Source organism: Hyla sarda, chromosome 5, assembly GCF_029499605.1.
Source record: "Hyla sarda isolate aHylSar1 chromosome 5, aHylSar1.hap1, whole genome shotgun sequence".
In the NCBI taxonomy this organism is placed as follows: Eukaryota; Metazoa; Chordata; class Amphibia; order Anura; family Hylidae; genus Hyla; species Hyla sarda.
This window is the reverse complement of record NC_079193.1, coordinates 55,556,047-55,567,055: the sequence shown is the minus strand read 5'-3', so window position 1 is coordinate 55,567,055 and position 11,009 is coordinate 55,556,047. Positions and strand designations below refer to the sequence as shown.

Here is an 11,009-nt window from a genome sequence, read left to right as displayed (position 1 = left end):
TTGTGCTTGCACTACACAGTAAGCAGGGATGGAATGAGTTGGATTGGTTCACTGTGTAGTGGCAGACCTGGTTAATAGAGTACCGCACCTGTTTACTTAATTTTAAGTAAAGCTGCAGTTACCAGGGGCCACAATTATGCAGCGAAAACAGCCAACTACTTCCACCCATATTTATTGTGTAGTGCAAGTGACAAACAGCTGACTGGTAGGGATGCCGGGTGTGCCAACACCTCCACCAATGGATGGCCCATCCTAGGAATAGGTCTTCAATCATATTTGCCCAGAAGATCCTTTTAAAGCTATATTCATACTAGTGCTATTTCTTGTCCCCTGATTTATTTGAAGACTAATCTGCAATAAGGATGCACTATATGTCAACATTAGATTGCCTACAGGTTCACTTATTCTGGACTTGAACTACAGGCTCCATTGCTCCATCCATGAAGCTTTATATAGGACTTACAGACTTTGACTTCTTTGAGCGGGTTCCCTGTTCAGCCCATGTAGGTTGCTCTCTATCCCTTCATTAAATATACAAACACAATATAGATTTTAATGGTCAAACCCACATAGCACTGTGGTGAATAGAGCCGGGTTCATCCACAGTAGACCGCCACCCTATGATCGGTTGGCCATAACCTGTGAATTGTAGCAATTGTAGTTTTTACAAGAGAAATAAACTATGCAAGAATCCCAAACTATAATATTCAGAAGAAAGTTACTGCGTGATGCATTAGGTATTTGGCCACATGGGAAACATTAATATACTCAGCTCAACAATTCAGGTCCAACAAGTCAAATACAGTATTTATTAACAAAAAAAATGTCGTTGAAAATGTATCGGCCACATGGTTCTCATTCCTTCCTGAACATTTTAAATGCTGAGAAATAGGCAACAACTCTAAACAAAAACAAACAGAATTAAGAGACACAAGGAGAACATTACATTCAGCACAAAGTTCACGGAGGGCGCAGTCAGCGTAGAAGCTTCAATAGACTCGGTAATCGGCCTTCTAATATGTAACATGTTTCTGTTTTACAGTCAGGCAAGAAAAACTGTTATTATGTTTATACCCATAGAAGATATCAGGGGCTGGTCCTGTCACATTTTGATGGTATGCCGCAGCTATACATCGGGTTACCATTAAAAAGGTGTTAAACAAACCCAAATAGACAACAATAGGTCTACTGAACCCTATGGCTATGCAGTAATATATGTTGAAATATCTTTTTTTGATGGCATTCCTGCGTATACCCACGGCATACAGCCATACCTGATGTGAACAGCCCGAAAAATGAGAAAATTGAGCCAGGTTCATTCCCACTGCAGTCTTTAAAAAGTTCAAATTTGTATACATTATTTGAAAAGGCAAGAAGCCTATATATATGAGTGAAAATCGCACTAATACAAAGGCATTTTCAAGTTGATAACAAAAAATATTTTTCTGGCATCTGGTACCCTACCAATCAGCAAGACTGCTTTAAAGCCTAAAGCTATGCATACACTACAGTTACGACTTCTGATATTAACTATATCAATTGATTAAAGCAGGGTGGGGGAGGGAGGAAGCATGCATGCTTCAGTTCAGCAACAGTTCCTTGTCATTTGAGCCTGATCTTAAGCTGACAGATTCCCTTTTAACAGAGTCTAGGCAAGTATCCTAGATCCATATTCAAATGGATCCCAACGAAACCTGATGGATCCCATTGATTTGCAAATGATTTCTCACTTTTTAGCCTAGTTTTTGCCACATTTCACATTTCAAGTGGTGCATTGACAGAACAATAACAGTGCCAGTGTGACTTAATGCATTTACGCAGGCTTTATAATGTAGACATTTACTACATGAGGAAAAGTTAGATCTTGTGGGCACTGCTTTAAACCAAGTCATCTCGAGAAAGCAGAGGACTATGCAATTGTTTGACAGGGTCCTAATACTGGGGAGCTGCTTTAGCAGTCCCTGCAGGATTGATATTGAGGACCAAGTTTTATTAAGTAACATACAAAAGGTTGGGGCATCAAAAAAGACTAGAAAATGCAGATTCATGGTTTCATTTGGTCACGGAAAAGGAAGCAGCTCTCCTATGCACAACTCTGCAAACAGCACTATAAGGCTATGTTCACACGGTGGAATTTCCGAACCAAATTCCTTGGAAATGTTGATGCTGCAGAGTCCCATTGAAATCAATGGGATTCTGCAGCACTGTGCACATGTCGAATTTCTGCAGCAGAAACACCCAGATTCCGGCAAACGCAGAAACATTAAACCTGTCCAATATTTCTGTAGACTACACTTGGAAGTGCATTGCTGTCTATTGTGATGGCACATTTCTGAGTGGTCCTGGCACCGCCGAAATGAACAAATATGCTGATGGTCCGTCCATGTTTTTCAGGGCAGAAATTTTGCACATTTTAAGCCAAGTGAACATAGCCTTAAACTCCTCTTCCTTGTCCCATGTGCATTAAAAGGGATATCCAGCATAAGGTGATTTTAGTACATACCTACCAGACAGTAATGGACATGCTTAGGAAGGATCTGTGCTTGTCTTGGGGCTAAATGGCTATGTTGTGAGATTACTATAACACTGTGGCTAGCTTTTTGTGAACTGGTATTTCCTGTTTGCGTTTTCTTCTTTTGCCTACAAATCCCACAATTCCATCTTCCTCCCTCCCACACATCAGCCACCCCACCCATTGAAACAGAAATGAGCTGCATCCATTCAAAAGACCTGTTGTTTTCAATCAGGGTGCCTACAGCTGTTGCATTAGTTGCAGATTGATCTCTCTCCCACCAAGCGATCGCTCCACCCATTGAAGCAGACAGGCTCCCTGTCATCAGCTGACTAGTGAGTCAGGTCTCGGCCGCATTGCAACCTGGGAAAAATCTGAGACAACAGTCATTTTGTATGCTGATAAAAATAAATCTTGGGGTGAAAATCACAGAAGAATTGTGAGAAAACCGTCACACACAGGTACAGACACTATATTATGAACTACTCTAACTTTACAGCCACTGTAGCATAGTCAAATAAAAAAAAAATCCTGGGATACCCCTTTAAATATTATGCTGAAATTAATTCTTCTGTTATAATCTTTGAAATTATACTTCTTCTCTTTCCAGTCGCATCTTATGTTTATGGTGTATAAGTAATGTATTATCTATCAGCGACTGTAACCTCCTATATAAAACACACAGACATGCATCTTATATACAAAAACAGTTCAGTCAGGAAAAGCTTTGCCGTATGATCACAGTCCTAGAGCATGCACACATCTGCCGACAAGATAAATATTCAGGCACACTGGGATAAAGGAATAAGCTTTGTTTCATGTGCAGCTCTAAGCAGTGGTGTTATGACATGCTGTGTCCCCAGAGAATAAGCAAATTCCCAAGGTACTGGCCTGCAGCCAATGGTGCGAATACCCAGCTAGAGGCCTAAATAGTTTAAGGCCGGAGAATTGTGTGGTCGTCTTGGATTTCCCAGAACTCCCCGGGAGTAGAAGACGCGAGCTGTGCTGCTTTTATGGACTGGCTTACTGTAAAAGTAAACACTGGCTGTCTCTACAGGGAGTTTTCCATATCTAGCGTCAGGATATTTCATGGCTCTAATAGTTGCAGCGGACACTGTGTATCGAGGACACAGCCATTTCCATTTTTGGAATTTTATGGGCAATAGAACCTAGTCAAATATTTGCTTTCCTCTGCTCCTTCTTTATATGCCATACTCTCCTCAGACACAGTGCCATATTTAATGGAAGCCGGTCCATAGGAGATATGTGGAACCTATCTGTGTATTATAAAGATACATTATAGGACAGTGTTTGCCAACCAGGGTGCCTCCAGCTGTTGCAAAACTACAACTTCCAGCATGCCCGGACAGCCAACGGCTGTCCGGGCATGCTGGGAGTTGTAGTTTTGGAACAGCTGGAGTCACACTGGTTGGGAAGGACTGTTATAGGAATTTGGAATCCGTCCCCCCCCCCCCCCCCTAGAATTAGAAATTGTAATAGGCTGAAATGGACAAATGGAGGACTTTTTTCATTCTTATAAACTATACTACTATGTTAAAGGAGAACCCCCCGCGTTTAAAATTGTATTCCCATCCATAGGATAGGTAATAAAGTATCTGATCGCTGAGGGTCCAACCTTTTGGAGATATCTAGAGATGAGCGAACTTACAGTAAATTCGATACGTCACGAACTTCTCAGCTCAGCGGTTGCTGACTTTTCCTGCATAAATTAGATCAGCTTTCAGGCACTCCCTTGGGCTGGAAAAGGTGGATACAGTCCTAGGAGACTCTTTCCTAGGAGTGTATCCACCTTTTCCAGCCCACCGGAGCACCTGAAGGCTGAAATAATTTATGCAAGAAAAGTCATCAACTGCCGAGCCGAGAAGTTCGTGACGAATCGAATTTACTGTAAGTTCGCTCATCTCTAGAGATATCCAAGCACAGCCTATCTCCAACGCTCCCATAGAGAATGCATGGAGTGCATGCCAAAGCCTACACTCCATGTAGCTGGGAGGTTCGGGGCCCCTGTTCTGGAATTAAATGGGTACTTCGGTGGAAAAGTTTTTTTTTTTTTTTTTTTTTTTTTTTTAAATCAACTGGTGCCAGAAAGTTAAACAGATTTGTAAATTACTTCTATTAAAATATCTTAATCCTTCCAGTACTTATTAGCTGCTGAATACTACAGAGGAAATTCTTTTATTTTTTGGAACACAGAGCTCTCTGCTTGACATCATGACCACAGTGCTCTCTGCTGACATCTCTGTTCATTTTAGGAACTGTCCAGAGCAGCATATGTTTTCTATGGGGATTGTCTATGGGGAAGTACTGGAAGGATTAAGATTTTTTTAATAGAAATCATTTCAAAATCTGTTTAACTTTCTGGCACCGGTTGATTTAAAAAGAAAAACGTTTTCCACCGGAGTACCCCTTTAATGGGGGTGTCCCAGAGGTTGGACAACCGGGCGATCTGACATTTAACCACTATCCTGTGCATAGGGGATATGTTTTTAAACACTAGAGTACCACTTTAATAGTATAACATAAATTCAAATACTCTGGATTCTTATGAAATCTAATATTCTAGCACAAGAATAGGCAAACTTTGGCATTGCAGTAATTTTCTACTACATCCCCCATTATGCTTTTAAAGGGGTACTCCAGTGGAAAACATTTTTTTTTTTTTTTTTTTTTTTTTTATCAACTGGTTCCATAAAGTTAAACAGATTTGTAAATGACTTCTATTTAAAAATCTTAATCCTTCCAGTACTTATCAGCTGCTGTATGATAGAGGAAGTTATTTTCTTTTAGAATTTTGTCTGACCACAGTGCTCTCTGGTTTTTCTGTCTGACCACAGTGCTCTCTGGTGAAACCTCTGTCCATTTGAGGAACTGTCCGGAGCAGGATAGGTTTGTAATAAGGATTTGCTCCTGCTCTGGACAGTACCTGACATGGACAGAGGTGTCAGCAGAGAGCACTGTGAAACACAACTTCATGTGGTACATACAGCAGCTGATAAGTTCTGTCACACCCCCTCCCGTAGGCTTGCATTGAGGGGCGGAGCGTGACGTCACACGGGGGCGGAGGCGTGACGTCACACGCCGCCGGCCTGTTGGTCGCCTGTAATCAGACCCGGAGCGACCCCGCTCTGGGGACTGATTACAAACGGGGTGCCGCGTGCAAGATCCCAGGGGTCCACAGCGGCGGGACTCCCGCGATCAGGCATCTTATCCTTTGGATAGGGGATAAGATGTCTAAGCAATGGAGAACCCCTTTAAATAGTCCAAAGGTTGTATGTGGCGATGCAGTACCAGACACAACCCATAGGTGGTACTGTTTCTGAGGAAAAAAACAACCTGGGGGAGATTTATCAAAACCTGTTCAGAGGTAAAGTTGCTGAGTTGCCCATAGCAACCAATCCGATCACTACTTTCATTTAAAAAAAAAAATGCCTCGGAAAAATGAAAGCAGCAATCTGATTGGTTGCTATGGGCAACTCAGCAACTTTTCCTCTGGACAGGTTTTGATAAATCTTCCCCATAGCCTGTCTTTATAACCCTTTTAGGATATACTGACATACTATGGAGAGTTAGGGTGCATTCACACTGGTCAGGAAATTGTTGCCTTCTGTCATTTTATCCATCAAGCGGAATTTCCATGCGGAAATGAAGAGGGAATGAATGAGGAGGCTATTTAATCTACTTTTCTGAATTCCACTTCAATTCCGCTCGAATTCTACTTGAAAACGATGTCGGGCAGAATTTTTTTTTTTACTATTGACTTCTATTGGATTCTGCTCACGGATTCCGCTTGAAGAATGAACATGTTTTTCTTCAAGAGGAAAGGAATCCAGGGTCGGAATTCTGCTTGCGGAATTTCCGCAGTGTGAACAGGACAGCAGAAATAACATTAAAGTCAATGGGCAGAGGAGATGGGCATTCATTTGGAGCGGAGAATTCAAGGGGAATTACTCAAGTAAATTACTCTTAGTGGGGGGAATTTATCAAAACCTGTGCAAAGGAGAAGTTGCCCAGTTGCCCATAGCAACCAATCAGATCGCTTCTTTCATTTTGCAGAGGCCTTGTTAAAAATGAAAGCAGCGAGCTGATTGGTTGCTATGGGCAACTGGGCAACTTTTCCTCTGGACAGGTCTTGATAAATCTTCCCCAGTGTGAACAGGCCCTTAGTCTCTCCATGACATAAACCATGCAAAACTACAACTTCAAGCAGCCGGCTTCATAGTCCCCTAGCACGCAGCCACCGTGTGTGTGTGTATATATATATATATATATATATATATATATATATATACACGTTCTGCGCAAAGGGTTAAACTTGAACCCGCAAATTTTTCAAAACAATCCGCATGTTGCAAAACCATGGCAACGTCAGCAGTATATGTTTCTGATAAGGCATGATGACGGATGAAGTGGATAATGTTAACAATATGTGTTTCCCTGACACCGCATATAATGTATGTCACCCTGCTTGGAAGAACATAAGGGAGTAATAAAAACGTAACTCGCAAAAATCCAACTGGTGACCCTCTTCCGGGAGATGGAATGCTGGCGGCACCGAAGAGAGAGACCACATGAATATAATTACTCCATGAAGCCATCTATGATCCAGCACAAGAATTCTTTTAGCAAGGACCGTCTGACAGCTGCTTTTTCCCCCAAAAAAACATTCACTAAGTCACCGCCCCCCCCCCCCCCCCCCATTGTCCCAACCAACTGGAATCTGCCAATAATTGCTTTTAAGTGATCGATAAAACTTGTTCTGAAATTCTTCCCCTCTGCTTATGCATTTCAGTAATTTGAAGTGAACAATGTCCGATATCCGTGCCAGGGGTGATAAGCCAACAGCACAGCATGTGCCAAGCTGAACACTTGTTCTCGGGACGTGAAATGTTCCATTCCCTCGCTCCTGCCGCCATAGAAGACCGTCCACTAAGACACGTATTCTTACGCCATTATACGCAGATTAGGAATTTTCAATTTTGACGCTGATAACATAGACTAGACAGGTGGGGCCAAGTGGAGAGAGAAAGTGTATGCAACCAACTACAGCAGTATTTCCCAACCAGGGCGCCTCCAGCTGTTGGCTGTCTGGGCATGCTGGGAGTTGTAGTTTTGCAACATATGGAGGTCCACAGGTTGAAAACCCCTGATATATAGAATAATGAGAGGGCTGAAGGACGATCCCATTGTCCAGCCATGTAAGCTACACCCATGCTTCCCAGAATAAAATTCCTGAAAAGATTTTGAAGCTGGAGAAAAGGACAATGGACTGTGTATTGTAATCTAGAGTTCCTCTATAATAGTAGTCTAGTCTGTAGTTTAGTGTTCCTCTATGATAGAAATCTAATCTGTGTAATCTAGAGTTCGCCTAAAATAGTAGTCTAGTCCGGGTAATAGTAGTCTAGCATTCCTCTAGAAGCATAGCCTGTGTAATCTAGAGTCCCTCTATAATAGTAGTATAGCCTGTGTAATCTAGAGTTCCTCTATAATAGTAGTATAGCCTGTGTAATCTAGAGTCCCTCTATAATAGTAGTATAGCCTGTGTAATCTAGAGTTCCTCTATAATAGTAGCATAGCCTGTGTAATCTAGAGTTCCTCTATAATAGTACTATAGCCTGTGTAATCTAGAACGTCTTCTTGACCAGCAGTTGTATAGTCTAGACCCCCCCTTTTTGCCTCTTTGCAGGTTATTCTTTTTTAATAAACATATTGGGAGATGCAGAGAAAAGTCTTTGAGAGGACAACCTAAAATTGCACTAAAAGGTGGTCTTCTGGGGGGCTGTCTTTTTAATGAACATAACTAGCATGCAATAGAAAATCTGATCTGCATAAGGAGTGATCTTCTCAATGGGGTGAACTTTAGGAGATCTTCACTGTAACTTCTTCATGGACATACTCTAGAATACAAAACGAGACCGAGTGCTTTCTTGAATAAGATCTCCAAAAGGAGTGTAATACAATGATATATACAATAGAAAAGTGCTTGTCTGGTTTTGTTGTGTATTTTTGAAGTATGTGTCAAAACTGAAAAACCTGGAGGAAACCCAACGAATAAGGGGCGGACATACAACTTCCATGCCATAGGTTATAAGTACCTCAGTGCTGCAACACTGCAAACTACGAAGCCACTATGTAACCGGCGTATGACACAACAACCAGCACATGGGCAATAAATATACCGAAAATCCGCCAGTATTTTGGTTCAATGTAACAAAATGAATTCATAATGCTAAGATAACTTGTAACTACAGTGATAATATATTTCCTAGGTGTGACAAAGCAGAAAATGTGCAGACATTACAAAGTTATTTATTTAGTAGAACAGAGAAGATTCATTTTGAAATATCCGGACATTTTCGGCTTTGTCCACCAATGAACTATATTATGGTCATAGCTGATGGATTTGTCTCAATGAAGGAATTTTGTAATTTTTACTTAGATCTGAGACCCTAAATACTTGTGATATTTTCTTGTATTTCTTGTCCATGTGCTTGTTGTGGTGTCATAGACCTCTTAAGATCTTAGTGTACATAGACCCTGAAAGCGTTATCCGTGAACACTGAACATAATGCACTGGTATTGTATCATCTCTTCTTCTAAAACAGTGGTTCTTAACCTGGGTCCGATCGAACCCCAGGGATTCAGTGAGTCAGTCCCGGGGGTTCGGCGGGGGAGGTCGCAACAGGACAGGCAAACCAAGCAATTGCTTGGGGCCCTGAGCTGGCCCGGGGCCCCGAGCAGAGCCAGTGTTTGCCCATCCTGTAGTGAAGGGGCAATTCCCCCCCATCACTATTAACTCCCTGGGGCCCTGCGTTAAGCTTAAAAACGCAGGGCCGCCGGGACATAGCGCACACCAGGACGTCACTGACGTCCCGTGCGTGCGCCCATGGAAACTAAAGCGTCAAGGACCGGAGGATAGAGAAGGAGGAAGACGCGCACTGTCCAGCTTGGTAAGTGAACAGCGGCACGTCATCTTTGGTGCTCCGACCACCGGTCCCGAGACCTACTGCTATAGCAGGAGCAGTGGTCGGAGCACTGAAGTGGGCAGTACACAGACATACAGCCTCCAGCCATACACTGCATATGGCTGGAGGCTGTATGTCTGTGGGGGAACACTGCCTGCCTAATATGGGGGAACACTGCCTGCCTAATGTGGGGGAACACTGCCTGCCTAATGTGGGGGAACACTGCCTGCCTAATGTGGCAGAACAATGCCTGCCTAATCTGGCAGAACAATGCCTGCCTAATCTGGGGGAACACTGCCTGCCTAATGTGGGGGAACACTGCCTGCCTAATGTGGGGGAACAATGCCTGCCTAATGTGGGGGAACACTGTCTGCCTAATCTGGCGGAACAATGCCAGCCTAATGTGGGGGAACACTGCCTGCCTAATGTGGGGGAACACTGCCTGCCTAATGTGGCGGAACAATGCCTGCCTAATGTGGCGGAACAATGCCTGCCTAATGTGGCGGAACAATGCCTGCCTAATCTGGGGGAACACTGCCTGCTTAATGTGGGGGAACACTGCCTGCCTAATGTGGGGGAACACTGCCTGCCTAATGTGGGGGAACACTGTCTGCCTAATGTGGGTGAACACTGCCTGCCTAATGTGGGGGAACACTGCCTGCCTAATGTGGGGGAACACTGCCTGCCTAATGTGGGGGAACACTGCCTGCCTAATGTGGGGGAACACTGCCTGCCTAATGTGGGGGAACTCTGCCATTGTTGCGAAAATGACATGAGAGTGGCACTTGCCAAGGTAAAGCCGCGCATTTCTGAACTAGTCTCTGAAAGACAACAGCAGAAGTCACAATGATTTGTAGAAAATATTCATTATGTTTTTGTTTTTGTGTGAAAATCATGTTTTCGTGGTTTTGTTCCTTGTTCTTAATGGTTTTGTTCATTTTGTGCTCCTATGTATAAATATATACTTAAATATATACCTCCTATGTTTTGAATTTGAAAAAATCATATTTTATTTTTCCAAATAAGAGGGGTTCGGTGAATGCGCATATGAAACTGGTGGGGTTCAGCACCTCCAACAAGGTTAAGAACCACTGTTCTGGACGTAATATTTTTTAGCACCAACGTGTGTAGCACATTGTCCTGGCCCTTATTCACAGTACGGTTCTATCCAACTAAGTGGAGATCACAGAATGTTTCCCCTATACTGAAAGATTGCAGACTTGTAATTTGTTCAGTCCTGACTTCCTCTGAAGCCATTTTTACAGCAGCCAATATCCTCAAAAACTTCACAAGATTTTCTGAAAGTGGCACCAGGGAAAGATGAACAGAAGACTAAGATGAGGTCAGCGTATCCAACGCTCCAGCAAATGGCTGACTGTGAAATGTATACAGAGATCAGTCTAATGGGAGGGAGAAAGGAATAAAGCATCTGAAGTTCGGCTATATACTGCTGGAGAACGCCATGCAGTTCTTGATGTCGGCATGCTGTCTCCTTCCAATTATAAACATCCATT

The 11,009-nt window shown here is 42.9% G+C and overlaps 1 protein-coding gene across 10 annotated transcripts in view; it reads right to left on the bottom strand.

The window, feature by feature from the left end:
• DIP2C (disco interacting protein 2 homolog C) overlaps positions 1 to 11,009 on the bottom strand; it is a 496,242-nt gene that overhangs the window by 265,067 nt on the left and 220,166 nt on the right. The window lies entirely within an intron of this gene.